This window comes from Diabrotica undecimpunctata, chromosome 6 (genome assembly GCF_040954645.1).
Source record: "Diabrotica undecimpunctata isolate CICGRU chromosome 6, icDiaUnde3, whole genome shotgun sequence".
In the NCBI taxonomy this organism is placed as follows: Eukaryota; Metazoa; Arthropoda; class Insecta; order Coleoptera; family Chrysomelidae; genus Diabrotica; species Diabrotica undecimpunctata.
Window position 1 is genome coordinate 140,769,516 of NC_092808.1, and position 22,071 is coordinate 140,791,586.

Consider the following 22,071-nt stretch of genomic DNA (forward strand, 5'->3'; position numbering starts at 1 on the left):
ACACAGTTTGGAAACAGTTTATAAATAAATTAGCTATGTCTTGATCAAAATAAGGAGTTAGGTAGGTTATGACTAGATCGCTTATCATTTTGCTGAAGCAAATTTTAGACAGTTGTTTACATTCAGCTCTTCGGTAGGAAAATCTTATGTAGTCATTATCAGAATGATTATAATATAAATATAGTAAGCATGTTTTTTCTTCAGAGTCAGTCTTCTTAGATTAGAAGAAAACCACTTGGAAAAAGTTGAAATTTTATATTTCTTCAATGGCACAAAGTAAGCAATTTCTATAGAAAAAACTTCATCGAATAATTTTGTAATAAGATCAATATCATTAATCATATATAACTGCCAGTCTATGAAAGCAAGGAAGTTGATAAAAGCTATGTAATCGTTATTCCGAAAATCATAAAACAACTCATCATAAACTAACTTATTTCTATTTGTTTCTTTCACAGCGAGGTTTAAGCAACATTCATAACCCACATGATGGATGCTAGGATCTAAAAGGGGATCGCTTACTTAAGATATTTAGCTTCCTAACATTAGAAAAACCCAAATCCAAAAATACATTACGATTATTGGAAATATTATTAAGTTGATATAATTTAGAAAGGCTTTACCAAAGGCTTGAGCAATATTCACAACTGGATCACCTTCACAAATGCAGTTTTTTGTTTCTTCATGATCACATGTGGTCACAAATTTTATAGAAAATTTTTACGAAATCGAATGCCCACATTTAAATCCATTTTACTTTGTGGAGAATCGAGACTAATTTTTTGCTTTATTTTTTTGAGTACTACAGAAGTAAATATGCAACAAAAGATACTGTCTGTCTAACGGAACACCATTCCTAGTTTTCAGGAATTCAGGTTTTCCTCACGTTTCATGAGCCTGCTCACATCGTCATGTAGTTTGACCAAATGAAGGTTGCAGCAGTCGTACCAGTCCATACCTTCATGACGGTTCTACAGGTCTAACCAGCAACGTGTTAAAATATAATTGGCGTTAAATGATATAGGTCTGAAAGATACAGCACCCGTAATTTTTTGTTTTAGAAATAACCAGTACTGACAGTTTTTAAGCAATTTAGAAGTGCCTTCTTTTTGTCAAGTACTTTATTTTTAATCGATTGGTTATATATTACTGTCAACGTATATTGGTTGAAGACATATGAGTAATATTGATACAAATCCTTTGTATGTACATCAATATTATGTTACAGTGCAGCACAGGGTTGATTCGATCTTATTTGGTAATTAATCTACATGAGTTTATACCATTATGCAAGGATTAACCGTAAACTTATTCTAGAGATTAGCGTTTAATTGAAATTTACCTGTGAGCTTAGTAAATTAATTTCCTTCCTTCTGTTTTCGAATTTAAATTTAGCTTGCAGAAATATATTTACCGAATTAATTATTTCCAAACAAGTACACTATTGCAATTTGCAAAAGCAAACAAATGGGTTATTGTTGTCTTTATCGCATTCAGCTTTCATGTCAATAATTAGAAGACGTGCCTATAACTGGTGCGATATAACACAAATTATAACTTTACTAGTTAACAAATAAAACTGCATACCTACTGTAAAATGGTGGTAACTTAACAGTTTGATTTTGGAATGTTTGTTTTTTAAGTTATTGTTTTTTAAGTATGCCTGGAAAGTTTTCAGAAAAATTTAAAAGAGACAAAAATTTTTATTTTTTTCTTTAAATTAACGTGCATATGTGACGTTATAAAACTTACCTTGTATATATGTGTAGATACAGGGTGAGTTGTTAGTGCGACATCAGTCCATAATTCCATTATGGTATAGAATGTCCAAAAAACTTATTTAAAAAAAATGTAGGCAATAATATTCTCCATGCTTGGAAAATATGTAGAATTCTACAGGGTGATTAATGCAAACATAAAATTTTTTAAATGGGACACCCTATATATTTTTTCAAATTTGTATTCTTCTCATAATTCTTGTTCTTATAGTATTGGTTTTTCATTACTAAACGGGGTATTTAACAAGTTATGACCATTTTTATTTCGAAATCACTATGAAATCAGCACCATGTATATAAAGAAGTAAGGCATAAACAATTATTTATTTTATTTAATAACGTAATTTGTCACAATTTTGTTTAGAAGTTGATTTTTCTCTAGGAATTTAATGACCTTGTTGATTGGGTCTTTGCTGTTTAGGACCTCTTTGAAGATAGAACTGGTACAAAGCTGTTGGCGTAATCTAGTATGAATGGCATAAAGAGGCGTATTTTTGGTATAATCCACACTCTTATTTTTTTTTCTGTACATTCTAGTTCTAAAATATAATATTGAAACTAACGGATTGCTGCCAACTAAATTGCACAACAATTAATTCTAATTATTTGACATTTTAGTACTTTAAAACAATTTCAGCTCTTGTCAATTTTCTTTAGCAGAAATACCAAAAATAAAATAGCAAAAACTTACAACGAATTTTAGTTGTCTTACTATAAACTTTGATTGTAGTCTATACAGCTTCATTTATTGACGAATAAATGGATGTATGGATTGAACTAGTTCTCAGATGTTCCAGACTAAAGCTTGTTATCGAAAACTATTGCAGAAGGACCCTGTGTAAATTCTGTCTTCAGTAAGAAGACAGCTGGACATGCTTTATCATCTTGTTGACATAAGGTAAACCAGAAATTAAGAAAACCATGATATAGGTTTCTCAAAAATAATAGCACAAAAATGATTAAGATACACCTATCTCAGTACAGTAGTGTTCTTGCAGGTACGATTTGAATTAACCTACCCCCAGAATTAGAATCCGAACGATCTGACCCTCAAGACGATCTAAACGGAAGCCATTGAAGTGTGCTTCGATGAGATACCTAGCGTCATCGGCTATGTTTTCATTAAACGATTTAAATCAAACGCAATATTTTTTGACGATGAATCTTAAGCAGGATATTTGTTTGTTTAATTTGAGTATTATTTTAAAATCTATGCGAAATCGACAGAAAAAAAGCAAAGTAAAAGCAGGACTGTATTTGATCTCGTTAGCGACTTATGACTGTACAAACAAACACTTAGAATATGCTTATTAAAATTTACATGTCATACAAAGTAAACAAAAAAATGGTTACAGCTAGATCAATAAGTGATAGATTTGGTTTCTATATATTCCTCCTGGAAAACTTATTTTCCTTCCATATTCTTTTGTGTTAAGTTTAAATATATAACCGCCTACATAAGTTTGTTTTGTTCACAGAATTGTAGCAGTCAATCTCCATTGTTGGTTCTTTGTCCTTGTTCTTTTGCATTAAATGCAAAAGAAAGATTTTGCTGTTTATATTGTTATAAGTTGCTTAGGTATAACCTTGCTTAAGCCTACGCTTCTTTAAAGAAGGTCTATTCCCTTTTTTGCGAGTGCTTTTGAGGGAGGTGATCAACGTTAGTTGTAAGTGAATAGTTTTTGGATGGTACGCTGCTATAGAGCGAAGGCTTTGATAGTGCTAGTGTAGAAAAGGAGCGTAATGAGGACGTAAAGTTATTCTATCTCCCTGACTGGAGGGAATCAAACTTTTAGGGGAGCGCGGTGAGTATCTTCCCTCTGGGGTGGCACGGAAACCTTAGAGTTTGCTTAGCTCTGTCGTTGGAGGACGTCTATCTTGCTGAGGGAGCAGATTATGTTTTTTATTGATAGTAGATTCGTAATTTGGTGAATTTATGCTGACGGATAATCTGCGCATTTCCTCATGCACCTTCTGAGGATTTTTCTTTCTGTTGCCACAATAGCGTTGGTTTGACGATTGTTTAGTGACGCATAGACACACGTCTAATATTCGATGATGGGCGTGATGAAAGCTTTTGTTTGAGGTATTTCTGAGTTTTTCAGATAGCGCACCTAAGAGTTTGGCTCTTTTTCTTACCCTATCTACGGTATAGGGGGCAAACATCGTATCTGGGCCACATACCTCGAAACGATAAATACTCTCTTCTGCAGGTCATCATGCAAGGAAGAGTAGAGGAAAGAAAAAGCTTGGGAAAAAAGAAGAAATCTTGTCGGAGGAATATTAGAGATTGGACTAACCTGAGCGTTGAACAGATATTTCACGTTGCGAAAGATAGGGACGCGTTTACAGAAGTTATCGCCAACCTTCGTCAGAAGACGCCACAATAAGAAAAAGATATACGGTGTTTTTAATGTCAATATCCCAGTTAGGAGTCCTGCTAAAATAAACTCCCAAGTAGAACACCAAGGTTCTGAAATCGAGATTTTCTCCTAGTAGGTTTAACCGGTTTCTCCCAGCATGGCGGCTGCGAGGGGATATGAATAAAATTATTTGCGTTTTGGAAGGTTTGAGTGTTACTCCCATTTGTTGCTCCACCAACCAATTCTATTTAAGTGGCTTTGTGCTCTTTTATTATATGTAACTGCAGAGAGGAGTGCAGTATTTTACCAAATAGTAGTATTGACTCAGAACTAGTTAATGGGTGGGGGTTGTCATTGTTGTAGATTGTCATTGTTGTAGACTTTGGTGCTACATTGGTGCTACAATTGAGCCCTGGGGACTCCACCTTGTGAAGTAAATGGCGTGGATAACGTGTTAGGGACCTTGACACGGATTGTCCGATTAGATAGATAGTAATATATAATTTTTATATTCCAATCCGGCAAGGTGGAGCTTTCCGATAAGGCTGTAGGCCAAACCTGATCAATGGCCTTCTGGAGATCGATAAAGATGCCTATAAAGTTCTTATTTGTTCCGTTGATGGATTGTGATCTGAAGGCTGCTGCTTCAATCAATGTATTTTGTGAGGATTGTTCAGTTCTGAATCTAAATGGGAAGTTTGCGATGATGAAGTGTGCGTCTAGGATTTCTATGTCTTTCCTTTAGAATCCTTTTGTAGACTTTACCTAGGGGTGAGTGTTGGTTAAGGCTTTCCCTGGTTTGGGAATCATGACTGTGTTGTCTAACTTCCAAGAAGTAGGAAAGTAGTCTAACGAGAGGCATGCATTGATTATGTTTGCAAGCAACGCAACAATACTCTCTGAAAGTTTTTTGACATCTTCTGTGAAAGTCAGCCAAAACAGGAGATGTGTTTTTACCTCAGTTACACATCTGAGTTCATGGAAATTCTGCTTTTCTTTTAAAGGACAGTAAACGTTTATTACATACAAACCTTTCTGATGTTGCTTTCCCTTCCATTAAAACATTTCTTTTTTTTATTGTCATTATTCCTTTATTAGATACAGATACGGTTTGTTACAGAATTGTCATTTTTGAAAATCTCAAATATATAAATTTATCAAAACTTACAGAATTAAAGATAAGTGGGTAATTTATAATAGATTATATTACCAAAACTTAAAAGTTTTAGAATATACTACGCTACTACTACGTTAAACCTATTACATATTGCCCAGAAAAAAACCATAATTAGACGTATAGACCATATAGACTTTACCGTTAGAAACAACAAATTAAATTATTTTCGCTAAACCAATTTTATCACGACAAAGTAAAAATAAGTGACAAATAATGGTAATTCATCAAGGATAAAACAATTTCTTCGGTTTAAAAACAATTATACACTAATAATATTTTCAGGAAGTCTCTAAATAATTTTAATAGTCTAACATGTGACAAATACTTGTAATTGTTTGCAAGTACTTATTGTTTGATACATAAAAACAATACAAAAACATAATAAAAAAGTTTTTGCTGTGTTAAAATCAACAAAACATTTCTTAAACAAATATATTTAAACAGGATGGACCAATTCAAACAGTACAGTTTTAAATATTTTTATGGGATCTTGTTTTTCCGATAAAACTGTATAAATAAAAATAAAAATAAAAATAAAAACGTTTATTGCCTAATAAAAATTTGACATGTCATTAAATATCTCATTCATTATTGCCTTCTTTCTTCGGCGTCCCGCTCTTGCACCGTCAGCTTCTTGAATATTTGACCTCTCGGCATCCTGGACTTCTTTGTGTGGATTTATCCTCGTCTGCTTCTGTAGGTACTAATTTAAGGCACCGTACCTACTTCCCTGCTTGGCTGTTTTCCGGCAACCATCCGGCTAGACCCTGATCAGATGGTCGATCAGTCTATGGGTAGATCTAAGCATCCTCTGGATCCTGTTATTCTCGAGGATGCCCCTGGTCTTATGGAGTCTTCTTGTGGCCTGGTGGAAGAAATACCTGGTCCTTTTCTCGGCCACCTCCCTCAGTGGTGTATACTGGAGCCTTTCTCTGATGGTTGCATTCGTGATTCTGTTCTCCCATGATGTTCCGTCGATGATCCGGTAGCATGATGTTTCCGTGGCTTCTAGTCTTCTCCAGTGTGTCTCTGCTATGGAACTCCACACTGGTACAGCATATAGCATCACCGATCTAACATAGGCCTGGTATAACTGAATCTTCTTGGCCTTGGACAGCGGACTGGTCCTAAAAATGAAAGGGAGAATTAGTCTTTTAGCTGCATTAGCTTTTACCTTAGTTTTTTGTGTATGCACCCGGAAGTTGAGTTTTCTGTCGAGGTGGACTCCTAGGTACTTGATTGAATCTTCTTCTTGGATCCTATTGCCTCCTACTCTGATTTGGTTTCGTGGTGGTCTCGAACTCTGGCTGAAGACTATGAACTGCGTCTTTTGGGCGTTGATTTTTATCTTCCATTTTTCGGTGTATCTCGTGATTTTGTCCAAGTGATTTTCCATATTCCTGATGATTCTTCCTTCGTCTTTTCCGGATGCATACACTGCTGTGTCGTCTGCATAAAGAGCTGTTGAAGTTCTTGGATCTGTAGGTAGGTCTGAAACAAAAATGTTATACAAAATTGGAGATAAAATGCTGCCCTGAGGCATTCCTTCCTGAATATCCTGGATTGCTGACATCTTTTGGTCCGCTGAAACTTGGAATGTTCTGTTGGACAGATATGTGTCACAGATGTTAATGAGGTAGTGTGGTAGCCTAGCTTTGTTCATCTTGAAGATTAGTGCCTTTTTCCAAACCGTATCATATGCTTTTTCTATGTCCAGTATGGCTAGTCCTGTCCTTTGTTTCCTGTTGAATTTTATTTTGGTGTCGCTGATGATTCTTGCTAGCTGTAGTTCGCAGTTTCTTCCTTTTCTGAATCCGAATTGGTCCTCTTGGATAATTCTTCTTCTTTCTGTGTGCTTCATCAGTCTCTTGTAGATGATCTTTTCCAGAATGTTTCCCATGGTTTCTAGGAGAGAAATAGGCCTGTAGCTTTCTGGTCTTCTTCCATCTTTCTTCGGTTTTAGAAGAGGGATGATCTTGGCGTGTTTCCAGTTGCTCGGAAAATGTCCTTTTTCCAAGCAAAATTTGAAGATATAGTGCAGTTGCAATATGATCTTCTTTGGGAGATAAAACTGTAGAAACCTGGATTTTGCTTTCAAGAGGGACATCTTTTGATCGTAAAATGGAAGCCGTATCTTTAAACCAATTGAAGTGGACACACCTTCAAGAATATTAACCCACTAGTGCCTAGTAAACCGTATGGTAACAAGTTTTACTTACGACAAATGGCCCTAAGTTCTTTGAGTAGATTTCATTATTTCATGTTAGCTTAGTCGTCAGAGAACTGACCCCTAAAAATTATACGAACAAGCTGAATTTTGCAGAGAATATTAAATTTAAGACCCCAAAAAAGATGCAAAAATGTTTACCAAAAAATCGATTTACCAAGAATCAGTACGCCGTAGAAAAAAATGTTTCAAATAAAAAATGTAGCTGAGATAATTTTAAACAAAAATGTTTATTAGCACTTTTTGTGTAAAATGAACCGCTCTCAAAAACAACGCTTGAAGCGGCCGTCGATTTTAAATGTCAGTTACGTGCGCGAAATCAATGTTCAATAAAATTTGTATCAGCTCGACGGTAAAAACTCGATATTTTTTAATCCAATCGAAAAATATCAAGATGCGTTTTGAAGGTAAAGATGCAGCTTTCGTATGCAGTTTTTGCATTTTGACGCGAATAAACTCAGTTTTTATAAAGGTGTTAGGTAAATAAACGTGGCGCAATTTTTGACTATTTTTACGATTCTCGTGAGATCAATAAAATTGATCCCTTTCATTGACAAGTCGTAGTAAAATTTCCATTTTTGGAGATCAATCTTTAAAACCTATGACATGAAATTTCAATTTTGAGTTGTGACAACAAATATAAGGCATTTGAAATAAGAATAAAAAACGCAGAATTTAATGAAAACGCAGAACATTTCAAAAGATCGCACGTCACGCGAAATACCTCCAAGAAGACGATTTTGGGTGTAGTTTATATCAGAAGTTTGGTTTTTTTAAAAACCTTTTGATAAGGTTTTGAAGGTTAGGCTCTAGTAATCGAAACTTTATAGTGGCCAATTCTTTGTTTGAATATTAAGTGCTTGTTGTTTATTGGCTCTAATTATTTTACGTCACTAGCCTCCTTAGTAATGAAGATATTGTTATTAAATAAGAACTAGGATTTTTTTAAAATAAGAAAAAAAATCTAAATATCTCGAAAATAATTCATTTTTGGTATAAGACATTGTGCAAAAATTTTATCTAAAATTTCATGTAAAATTTTAAAATAAAAGAAAAAATATAAGGTTCTTTTTAAAATAAGAAAGTTACGTCTACTTCCGGTATAACCAACAATCAGGACAACATTGTGTTTCAACTCAGTGTCATCCAAAACCTACAACTTTAAAATTTCAGATTTTTAACACAACTGTATCCGCCATTACCTTTAATCAAAACTTGCCGAGCCACACCCTGTATATTATTTTCTTGTCAAGAATTTTTTATGTGACAAGTTGACTTTTTCTATAGAGTGTAAGTTACAATCAAATATTTCTACTGTAAACTCGAAATTATTTTGTAAAAGTTAAACTCTTACGAGTCGCGTTTTTTTTTGTAGGCCTACAAAAGTGGAGTAGGCCTGGTTTTCCCTGTAGGCATACTCTAATAACTATCACGACAATTTTGGGATAATTTAAGGAAAAAAAATATCCGTCAAGTTCTAGATATTACCTTATTATTAATATTGGTTGTTGATATTGCTATTGATTATTGGATGAACTATTGTTTTGATGTCTTTAGATATTTTACCAGACCAGCCTACTACCATACACCTACCACCTACTGCCATACATCAATATAAATAGTATTTTTAGAGTTCTGTGATCTAAAGCTTCATCTTGATAAACATTCCTTAATACATTCAACGAAAACTCTCAATGATCACTCGTTACTATGAACTGAAAAATGTTCTTCATCACCGAATTTACAGTTTCATCTTGTGGATGGCCAATTTTACCTCCAGTATTATGTTTTAAGAAAAATTTGTAACAACTGTCATGGTATTTTGCATCAGCAGCGACTAAATCATACTCAAAATTAGTCCAAGAACAGCGTTGAAACATCATCAGAACAGTCTTTAGCTAATTTCAACAGGGATTCTTTAAATTTTAGTTTGAAGATGCTGTGCTTTCTTTTTCTCAGCGCAACAATTTTTCTCCAATCTACGTGTATCGTAACGGATTTTTGAAATATCTTCTTAAAGTGTCTTCTTCTTCTTCTTCTTCTTCTTCTTTGTGCGACTAGGATTACTCCTGTTTGTCTGCCTCTTATTCTGTTTTAGTCGTTGTTGACTGTACATTATCTTTCCACTTTTTTGGCGGCCTTCCAACGGGTCTTCTGCTATACGGCTTGTTGTTTTTACAGATGTTCGCTAATCTATCTGGACCCATTCGGTTGACACGTTCGTTCCGGTTGTTTTCTTGTTTATATCCACCTGTTAATATTTTGAATTTTGCATTATTAGCGTATACTTCTGTTGGTTTGTCTGTCTCTTGATATGCCCGCTATTGATCTTAATACTTTCATTTCGATATTGTTGATTTGTTGTTTTGTCTTTTTTGTATCGGTCCTTGTCTCCGCTGCATATGTTAGGATTGGTCTTACTGTTGTCTTGTATACTTTTATTTTGCTTTCCGTGGTCAGATAGTTGTTTCTCCATATGGTTTCTCGGAGGCCACCACTTACTCTTGCCGCTTTTGATGCTTGCCTTATGGTCTCTGTTTTTATACCTCTGTCACTAGTGATCTCTACTCCTAGGTAATTGAATTTCATCATTTGTTCTACAATTTTGCCGTCTATTTCTAGTTTGCATCTACGCGGCTCTTTCCTTATCACTATATATTTAGTTTTTTCTACTGACGTTCTCATATTAAGTTTGTTTGCTGTGATATTAAAGGTGTGGAGCTGCCTTTGTAGGTTATCTTCGTTATCAGCAATTAGTACTGCATCATCGGCATAGTATAGTATCGTGATTTTATGCGTTCCCATGTGGTATCCGTGTCGTTTTCTTACTTCGTGAATTATTTGATTCATCACCATATTGAATAACAATGAGCTGAGCGAGTCTCCTTGGCGGATTCCTCCTTTTAGTTCTATGCATTCTGTTTCCCCTGTTGGCATTATACCTCTGGTCTTGTTGTTCTTGTTAATTTCATTATTTGTCCTTATTATCTGGTGGTCTATTTGTTTAGCTTGTAATATATTTAAGATGTAATTTCGCTTCACCCTGTCAAAAGCACTTTTTAAATCTACAAACCACATGTATGCTGGTTTTCCATATTCAATAGACTTCTCTATTATTTGTCTGATAATAAAAATTGCTTCTATTGTGCTGCGGTTCTTCCGGAAGCTTTGTTGTTCATCTGCCATGCTCGCTTTTTCCTCGATTTTATCATTTATGGCTGCCGTTAACAAATTCTAACTGCCGGCAATCATCCTAGCTATTCGGAGTTTTGAGACGGCTGCTCTGAAAAATTCATTTGATGTACATCAGTACATCTCTCTCAGGTTGCGCAGCCATGACATTCTACGCCTCCCTATGCTTCTTTTTCCTTGGATCTTTCCCTGCATAATCAGTTGAGGCAAGGTTTACTTCTCTCCACGTGTAATATGTCCGAGATATTCCAATTTTCTTGTTTTAATTGTATTTTGAATAGAATATTGTATGTATAGAATAATTGTATAGAATACCCAGATGGTTTTTAAGGCCACGGAGTAGAGGGGATACAGTTAGGGGCTGACTATATTTTGAATAAATGTTTTCAGAATAGTAAAATATAAATATAACAGATACACAAATAGGTATTTATATTTGTCTTGTGCCTGATATTTAAGTATATACGTGGCTTATATGTGCATAAAATATCATACAAAATGTTACTCTTAGAATCGCAATATCACAGGAATGGTAACTCTTATAAAAAACAAATCATAAACAATATTTTTGTAGAGAATTTTAAGATTTACAACTGTGGTATAAGGTTTTTTTTGATAAAACTTACCGCTTCCGAGAATAATCTAAAAAACCTCAAATTTTGATACACACATACGATCGATGGACATTTTTAAAACTTTGATTGTAATGGTAAACCCTAGCGCTCCACCAATGTTTGGCGTTTCCCTAATTTTTATTATTTGACCACTATTTTTATGTGGTCTACAGTAGAAAAAGCCTTGACTACATGGAAAAGAAAATGCGAAGGCATGGGAGTACCGGTACGGAACGAATACCTATATACGTTAAGCTTTGCAGACGATCAGGTAGTGATTGCACAAGACCAAGACGACCTCAGCTACATGATGAAGAAACTACAAGAAGAATATACCAAGGCTGGCCTGGATATTAACCTTGCGATTACAGAGTACCTATCTACAAGTGAAGAAGACATAGAAGATCTACAGATTGATGACAACGTAACAATCAAAGGAAAGCTTAAATTCAAATACCTGGGGTTTATAATCACGAAAAAGGCAAGAACAGAGGAAGAAATTACACAAAGATTAGGACAAACAAGAACAGCAATCCGACAACTTAACTCAGTATGGTGGGATAGACACCTAAATATGAAGACAAAAACGCAGATTTATAAAACATTAGTGCGAAGTATTATGACATATGGGGCTGAAAATTGGATCATAAACAAGAAAAACAGCAGTAAGATAGTAGCAACAGAGATGGAATGCCTGCGAAGATGCTGCAGAGTAACGAGAATGGATAGGAGAAGTAATGACGAAATAAAGCAAAGAACATCAATAGAAACAGACATACTAACATATATAGAACAAAAAAGATTAAAGTGGTATGGACATGTAAGAAGAACTAGCGACAGCAGCTGGATAAAGAGAATAACCGAATGGAGCCCCATAGGAAGGAGGAAAAGAGGACGACCCCGAAAATACTGGAGGAACGAAGTAAACGACGCCATGAGTAAGAGAGGCCTAAACGATGGAGAATGGAACAACAGAGAGAGATGGAAACGATGAGCGAGATGAGCGAGGGAAGGCAGTGAATACTGTAGAATCCCTAAATATATATATATATATATATATATATATATATATATATATATATATATATTTTTATGTCTAAATTGACCGGATTATAATAGTTATACCATATTACACGGATTCAAGCCACTTTCCGTTATTTATCTGTGTTGCACAGTGACTTACTCTTTCTTCTTCGCATCACAGAGGGCAACCTAGATTGGTGGATCTGTGATTCACCTAAATTTGCCTTGCAGACGACTAATTTTTACTATTACATGGTTTTGTACTATTTTATATAACTCAATTCAGATACAGAAATAACGTATTTTAAAGTTATCTAATTTATGAAAGTAACTTTCGAAACAATCTGTTAAAAGAACACAATTGTTTCAAATTTGAAAGTAAAAAGTGCGAACCTTCGTTAAACATATTCGTCCATGTGTCAACGCAGGGGATGTATTTATGTGTATGCATAACAAAAGTATACAAAAATCTGTCAACGACACACTATATAAATTATAAAGATTAAATGTATGCGGGCGACATCACTTTAGGGTTTAATTTTCATAAAATACCTTTCTTTGTCTTTTGTAGATAGTAATTTTTAAAGTTTACAAATTGTTTGCTGGGCTGATAGTCAAAGTAATACGGAAAATCTTTTTATGAATTCCTAAGATTTTAAATATAGATTACAAAAAATAATTTAATGGAATTTCTTAGGGTTAATACAAATAAGAAAAGAATTACCTTAATATATAAAGTTGGATTTAAGTCTTAATTTCTTCTGTCTAACCTTATTTTATATTACTTTGCTATCCGTTGTCTATTTTTACATTAGTAAATTCGCTAGGAAAGATACGTTGTATCAAAAACGTTCCTGTCTAACATCTTATTTTAATTGAAGATAAGCTAGTTAGGGCCCTGAATGAAGAGTCTTCCTTACGTTATAGTTTACATCTTTTATGTGGTTTTTCCTTTCTTCTTCTTCTTGTGGTGCCTAACCGTTACGGATATTGACTATTAGCATGGCAATTCTAACTTTATTGAACGCATCTCGAAATAGTCCTGAAGTGGTCAAGGAAAACCATTTTCGTAAGTTCTGGAGCCAAGATATTCTTCTTCTTCCTGGTCCCCTCTTCCTGTAGACCTTTCCCTGTAATATAAGTTGCAGCAGGTTATATCTATGATCGTTTCGCATTACATGTCCAAGATATTCTAGCTTGCGCTGTTTCACTGTGGATATAATTTCACATGTTTTATCCATCCGACGTAGAACCTCAATGTTTGTTATTCGGTCCACCCAGGAGATCCTCATTATCCGTCTATAACACCACATCTCAAACGCCTCGATGGTTTTCCCATGGATGCCTCGGTTAGTGTCCATGATTCAACCCCATAGAGCAGCACTGTAAATACGTAGAATCTCAATAAATGGATTTTCGTTTTTAAGGGTAGGTCGTGGCTCTTAAATATCTTGCTCATTCTGCCAAATGCTGACCTGACTTTTTCAATTCTTTGTTTTATCTCAACTAAGTGATCCCATTGGTCGTTTCTGGTGGTTCCTAAATAGTAGTATCGGGGCACTTGGAGTATTTGTTGCTGATTATACTAGTAATTGACTAGGTGGAAAATGCTTCTTACTGATGACCATGTACTTTGTTTTCTTGATGTTATCATCAAGCCCGTATTCTTGACTGATTCTCCACAATTGCGTTACTAGTGTCTGTAAACCTTCTAAACTGTCTACAAAGAGGATGGTGTCGTCTGCATATCTGATGTTATTCAGGCGCTCACCATTTATGAGAATGCCCTCTTCGATATAACGTCTGAGACGTCGTCTGAATAACATAATATTTGGATCTCTTTGTTCCCCATTCTGTAACCATGACCTTTACGTACTGCTTGTATTATTTCGTCCATTATTATATTAAAGAGAAGTGGGCTTAACGAGTCACCCTGTCTGACTCCGCTTTGTACTGGTATACACTCTGTTAGTTTTCCATTTATCTTTGCCTGTATTCGATTATGAAAGTAGATATTTTTTATGGTTTGTATAATATTGATTGGTATGTTCCTTATATACAGTAGGTGTAAGACGTCTTCGACTTGGATGCGATCGAAAGCCTTTGTCTGGTCTATAAAACATATAATAAATAAATATATAAAACAGATATGCTGGTTTATTCGATTTCCTTTTCGACAAATTTGTCATATAAGCTTCAGAGACCAATATATCAAGATCATATCAAGATTATTTAACTTTATAAATGCCTTAATTTTGCCTTTTTGCCTTTTAGGGTTGAACATTAAGTTTTGATAACATCGTTATGAGAAGGCCGAACATTTTATCCATTCTCTCCAAGTTTTTGGACCACTAATTCTAAACTGTTACTTGTTTCTGTTGTATTCAGTTTTTGCTGTGTAGTATTTGAGATAGATGCGGTAGTATGATTTGGTCCCTCCACAGCGTTTGAGGAACTTGTCGGGCAATGAGATTGTATTTTCTCCTTCAACTTTGGAAATTGTTTTCTTTAGCGCTCTTTCTAGACCAAACATCCTCTGTAGTTGGCAGGATGATTCTCTTCGAAATTTGTGCACTTCACATATTTATTTCGTGTTGGGTTTGGAAATTCGGATGACAAGTGATTGGCTGTACATTTTACGCATCGAGGCATTCTGTTGCAATATTTGTGAGTGTCCGAAATGTTGACACCTGTGACATTGCGGAATTTCTCTTTTGGGATGTGGTGGTTCAACTTCAACTATTAAGTTAAGTAGTTTATTGATTTTATAAATGTCTTTATTGTTTGCATTAGTAACCAATTCTACGTGGAAAAGGGGTAGATGCTTTTATCCTCTTTTCGTTTTATGTTGGAGATGTTTTTGACTGAATATCCTAGTTCTTCGAGTGCCCTTTTAATATCATTAATTTCTGTTGAGGGGTGAATATTGCGGATAACCACTGGAAATCCACGGTCGTGTTTTATCTGATATGTGTGAAACTGCGTTTTTTTTTTTTGGTGTTAAACTTTTAATAATATCCGAATAGTTTTCAGGTGAATCTACTTGGAGTTTAATTTGGTTATCCCTTAGACATTTAGACATGGTATATAGATTTGGTATGATTTCATCAAGCAGTTCGCGTAGCGGTTTTATATATTCGACATTCTGAATGAATATTGGTGGAGGTTTTTTGGATTCGGCATTTTTAGTTTCTTCTTGTATATCATCAGTAGCTAAAGGGCTATATCTAATGGTCGTTGGCGTAGGTTTCTGCAACTAATAATCCTGAATAGTAGTTTGCTTTTTAATTCTACGCGGAGGGCTATCTTCTGATCGCTGATGCTTCTTATTTGGAATTAACGTCCAACCTGTATCATCATCATGCTGACGAGATTGTTCAGTGGCTTCTGTTTGTTGTGCTAGTTTGTTGTCTGACAAACATGTCGACGTGGAGGCACAATGAGATGAGCTATTAGTGGCGTTTATCCTGATTTCATTTGAGGAAATACTGTTTGTTCTGTTTTTAAGCGACCGTGGAGGAGTTCGTGCCAGACCGGACTTTCTTATAGGTGGATTCTCATATGCTGCATCGTTTTATCGTGGGAGAATAACTCTGAATATTATCTGAATTTGGAATTTGATTTTCCCATTCCATTTGAGCTACTTATTTAACATAATGTATTTTACAAAAATATTTTTATGTATATAATGGTTTTTATGTATTATTATTTTTTTGTTTGCTTTACGATAGAAGAATGAATCCAGATCGACTCTTCGGAGATAAATTCTCCTCTTAAAGCTACTTAGTTTTTATATATCCAGTAATAAATACTTTGTTTTCCCTTTCTATATTATTTTTTTGAAGTCTGGCAACACTGTCGGACGTTGAGACGTAGGCCGTTTTCTTATCACAGAACTGGATTGTAGATAACCTTACTTGTTTTCGATGTTATTTTATGGATGTTTGATCGTTCCAAATGAGTTTTTCTAGTGTCAATTATACACTTTCTGCACCAGTATAATTAGTTACTGCTGATGATGACAAAAGTTTTTAAAAAACTACCATTGGATGGGTTATAACCAATTCTTGAAGAACGTTAACTAATATCTAACCACCAGTTTCGATTCAGATAACAACATGCCATCACTGAGCAAATAAATAGTCTTCAATTTTATTCATAAAACTCTAGAAGAAAGGAAATACTGTTCAGCCGCCTTTTTGGATATTTATCAAGCCTTGGTTTACTTTACAAACGACAAGTTCTTCCCTTGAATTATTTTCTTATTCTCAAGTCCTACTTCCATGATCTGCATTTCCTAGTAAGTCATTACGATCAGTACATAAGTCTAAATCCAATTAAAACAGGGGTTCCACAGGGTAGTGTTCTGAGACCTGATCTTAAACTGATATTTACAGCTAATCTACTTACGAGCAACGATATTATCACAGCAACGTACACAGATGACAACACAATTTTAGCTTCACACCTAAACCTCAACGTTGCTTTCCAGCTACAACAGGTCAATCTTAACAAAATACAAATGTGGCTGAGACAGCGGAAAATAAAAGTAAACGGGAACTCTCTCTTCAATTCTGACCACCCGGATGGAGTGTAGTGGTCAACGTGATATCATCTTATATCCGTCTCCAAAGATCTCTTTGTCTGATCATTACTTTCATAACATGTCCAAAGTATTTTATTTGTTGGAGATGGACTTTGCCCTCCAGCTTTGCTTTGTTGTTTGTAAATTGCATTAACAACATATTTCAAGTTTAAGTATGTTATTGGTTAAAACAGTGGATCTATTTAATTATATCTAATTAGCCTTCTTCGGTCCATCTTTGGACATAGGTCTCCCCAATCCTTTTCCATTCTTCTCTGTCTGTCGCTGTAGTCATCCACCTAGAGCCCACGTGCTTATTGATATCTTTTGCCCATCTCATTTGGGGCCTTCCTCTGCTTCGTTTATATTGTCACGGTCTCCAACTTGTAAGAATTTTATTCCATTGATCTTCTTTTTGTCTTATATTGTGTCCGGCAAATCTCCATTTCAATTTTGTAACTTCTTGTCTAACATCCCTCACTTTTATTATCTCTCTTATCCACTCGTTTCTCTTTTTATCCATTAGTTTTATGTGCAATATTTGTCTTTTCATTTCTCTTTGGGTTTTTATGATTTTGTCCATGTTTGCTTTTGTAAATGTCCACATGTGGGAACCGTAAGTGAGAACACGGAGTACGCATTGATTATATACTTTGGTCTTAAGATGCTGTGGATATCTTTTGCTTGTCCTAAAGTTTTGGGAAAAATTTCAAAAGCATATACCTCTGACCACAATAATCTTATATTTTTATTAAATTATTCAACAATTTAACTTAACTATCCTTATTATAAATCAAAATTCAAATGACAGACAAGGGACCATTATTTTCGATTTGCCTAATAATTCCCCTGACACGTTGCATCATCCTTTGGACGACTTCGGCGTCAATTTCTCTAATTTTTGTATATATGCGGCGTCTTAACTGTTTCTGATTTTGTGCTTCCCATCCGTTATTATAGACTTTCCGACTTAATATTGACCAGAACTCTTCAATTGGACGAGCCTGAGGTAGGTTGGGGGAATTGTCTGCTTTCGGTACAAAGGTAAACTAAAGTTTCGACTTGTTGACGAAATGCACTCGCCTTAACGCGCGGCAACATCTCGGAATTCTCTCTAATGATCCTCTGTGTATTTTGGAGCTTTCCTTCTTTTCCGGTAGATAATATTGTTACTCGATAAGGTCCTATATACTGTAGTCTTTCCAACATAAAATCTTCTGGTCAGTTTTCGCTGTGAGACCCCAATTTTGTTCTTAGCTGCTTCAATCAGTCTTTCGTCTCTTATATGGTTCAAAATCCGCGGTCGGCCACTTTTACGCAAGTTAACACATGGTATCCCTTCTTCACATTCTCTGATTGTGCGATAAATTGTCGATTTGCTTATGTTTTGATCTCGATAAATATTAACAATATCTCGTTTCGACGTTCGCCCAACCATATTATACACACCTCGACGAATATCAATTTTATAAGACATTTTGCAGAGCACAAACCAAAATAATCTGCTTTGTTTATTAAATGTCAATAACTGATGACATTTCAATTCCATGGCCTTCTTTGTTAAATGCATTTTGCTTTTCAATCAGACCAGGTGAAATTTTTCCCAAAACTTTAGGACCATACGTTAGTTTGCCAAATGCCGCCCATGCCAGTCTAACTCGTCTTTTTATCTCTGCTGTTTGGTTTTCTTTGTTGTTTTATAGTTAACAAAGAGTAGTTAGTGTGAATTTTTATTGTTGTCATAAATTTTATTTAATAAAATATTTTTGTACACTTATCTTTGTACAAAACATCGTTCAATTTTTTTTGTAATATTTATTTTGTAATCTCTACTAAAGAATCGATTAGAAAGAGCCTATATATGAAACAAATACATACTACGTTAATTTAATTCTCTATACGTGTACTTAGTGTTATTTTAAACATCTTGTTATAAATCTAGACCCCTTGCTGCTATTAAAATATTAAACTGCAAAAAATTTATAAGGGTTAAAGGGCTCCGAAACCCTTGACGAGACACTGACTAACCACCGTGATGATAGCGAACTACCGAACCGCATACCCCTGCTGTGTCATTTTTTAAATCTGTTTAAAAGCTCCATCAACCATAGTGGGGACCAGTTGTGCTAGTACGATCTTCGTACCATGAGGTAGGTCGATGGTTGAGTGTGTAGACCAGTTTAGCGTATCTTATGCGTAAAGTATAGAATATCCGCTGCCTGTGAACTTCAGTGTTTGGTTCTGTAAACAGTGTTTTGAATTGACTAAAAGACTCAAGTTCACCTGTTTGATGTTGCTTTGTTCATTCTGCTGAATTAAGGTTAGTCTGAAAATTTGTGTTTGATCGTTTAGTGTTATTTTGTAGTTTGCTTATTTATTATATTACATTGTACAAAGAAAAAGTAGAATAAAAAGTATTTGATAGCACTAACTTTATGATGTTTACTAACAAACGACAATGTATATATATATATATATATATATATATATATATATATATTTATATTTATATATATTAAAAATTACGTTTATATGGGATAAGCCACAATTGATTGTAATGAAAAAATTACATTTTTTTAACTAATGTTTGACGTTTAAATTTCTACTCCGGAAATCGTTTAAAAAAAAAAAGATTTTTGGAGGGTCCGTCTATATTTATATATTTATTTATTATATTTGATAGATGCATTACTTAATATTCCTGTTTTGAATTGTTTTCTGATACATTATTTTTATCATCTTTCAATCTATAGTGGTGTTTCTCCAATATAATTTTCTTTAGTAACGAACTATGAAAAGCCTGATAACATGCTCAGCGTATTCTACCTATTATGGTGTAGCCTTCCTTTATACTTTACCTTCCCTTACATAGTCCTTCTTCATTTCTACCCACGATTATCTAATATTCTCTTTTATGTGTCATGTACCGGCTTGTTTCCTTATGTCATAGTCGAATCTTAAATTTGAACGTCTTCTTGGTCTCTTGACGCATCTTGGATACCATAGTGTAATTCTAGTGGACCATCTATTATCAGTTCTTCTCGCAAAATGTCATGCCGACTGCCATTTTAAAGATTTAATTCTCTGGATTACATCAGTGACCTTGGTTCTCTGTCTGATCCATTCTATTCTTTTTCGATCTCTCTTTGTTATACCTAGCATGGTTCGCTCCATTGACCTTTGAGTGACGTTGAGTCTCGCTATTATCTCTTTCTTTGGTGTCTAAGTTTTGCAGCTGTATGTGATGATACATTGATAGTAGTCATGGTAGTATAAACTGATCTCATGCTTTTTTCTTCAGGTAAAGTGGCATCCTGGATTTGAACAACTGCATTTTTACTAAAACATGCCTAAGCCAGTTTCATTCTTCTGTTGATTTTTGGGAGTAAGAAGACAAATTTATTTATTAGTTGTCCCAGGTATACATACTCGTCTATTGTTTCAAGTGCAGTATTTATTATTATTACTTCTTGGACATCCACTAGCTCTTTATACTTTTTCTGTAAGTTCACTTGTAGGCCTTCAATGCTAGCTGAATTTAGGTCGCTTATAAGTTCTTGTAGTTCTGTAGGATTATTAGCAATCGAACGATGCTCCATCAATGGATAGACCTTGTTCTGCCAGTTCATTATTCTTACATTACACTGACATCTTGAATTGTAGCAATCTTTTTGGTTATAAGTCAATTTCGTTCTTAGTAGTTTCATTTGGTGCTACTTAAGTCTATTTTTTGTTTGATTTTTTCTTTAAAAATTTATTTGCAATAGTCCTGTTTTGGTAGTGTGTAAGCTGAATCAGTCTTTTGTTTTTTCATTTCTCTCACCGACTCCATACTTTCCCATGACTTCTACCTTGTTGTTTCTCTTTCCCTCTTCTTCTTAAAGTGCCCTCTCCTCAATGGAGGTTGGCTACTACAATTTTAAACTCTTCTCTATCTTCAGCTGTTCTTATTAGCTGTTCAAAATTTAGCCCTGTCCATTGTCGGATGTTTCTCTTTCCCACTTCAGCATTAAAGTCACCATATAAGTCCTTAAAGTGACATTTTTTGCTATTTAATGCTTCAGTTATATTATTGTAGAGTTCCTCTATTTTTTCGTTATGGCGTATATTTGTATAATTTGTAAATTGTATCTCTTTGATACAATTGATACAAAAGTAAGAATGCTGCGATGCTACGTCTTCTCTGTCCTTTTTTATGGTGTTGACTCGTGGACCTTGAACGAAGATATGTGCATAAAACTGGAAGCATTTGAGATGTGGCTATATCTCTCCTTCAAGCCATCCTGCAAGGAAAAATATTTGGAAAACGAGGTCCAGGAAGAAGAAGAACATCTTGGTTAAAGAACCTCAGAATCTGGTTCAATACAACATCTGTGCAGCTTTTCCGCGCTGCTGCAGATAAGATAAAGATTGCCATGATGATCGCCAACATTCGTAACGGATAGGCACATCAAGAAGAAGAATCTCTTTGATAGTTGTAAGGTTAAGCTAGCTACTCTATCCGAGATACTAGTTATTTCTTATACTCTTCGTTTCCATTTTTTGTGGATTAAGAATCCAATACGGCCTGTTCTGCCCGTTGATATTCGTCGGTAATACAACGTGTTTTCAAACACTTATTTCGATACCTCTTCATCTTTCCGTCTTACTTCGCTGAATCCTATGATGTCCCATTTTATATTTTCAGTTTCTTTTACCAGTTTTGTAGATCTGCATTGATATTATAGTGAGTTATTGTTTTATTTGGGTAGCGGTTTAGATTTCGAAGATTCTTAGCACCCTTTGCACTCCTGACTTCATCCCAAAAGCTACCCTGATACCTTCGCGAAAACTCTGATATACATGATTTATTATCTACTGGTGATATCCACAGTGCTGGATGCTTAATACAATTTCAATTCTTGTTGGATCAGATAACAGGTGAGTCCTAGGTGACACTTTGTGTCTTCTCCATGCTCCAGTAAAGCAGAGCTTGGTATATAGAGTTATGAAGAAAAAATAGTAGTTAGGAGTGTTTTGACTAGTAGGAAGCGCTTACGACATTTTGATAACTGCAAAATCTGGCTAAAATCTACTCCTTTTGGATCTTATCAAAAATCATTCAAAAAATTT

The 22,071-nt window shown here is 34.8% G+C and overlaps 1 protein-coding gene across 1 annotated transcript in view; it reads left to right on the forward strand.

Moving 5' to 3' along the window:
- The first annotated feature begins 19,080 nt into the window (after positions 1-19,080).
- LOC140443985 (sodium-coupled monocarboxylate transporter 1-like) overlaps positions 19,081-22,071 on the forward strand; it is a 244,311-nt gene continuing 241,320 nt past the window's right edge. Inside the window, exon 1 of the mRNA XM_072535536.1 lies at positions 19,081-19,279. The gene's annotated coding sequence lies outside the window, so the exon portion shown is untranslated. The remainder of the gene's footprint in view (positions 19,280-22,071) is intronic.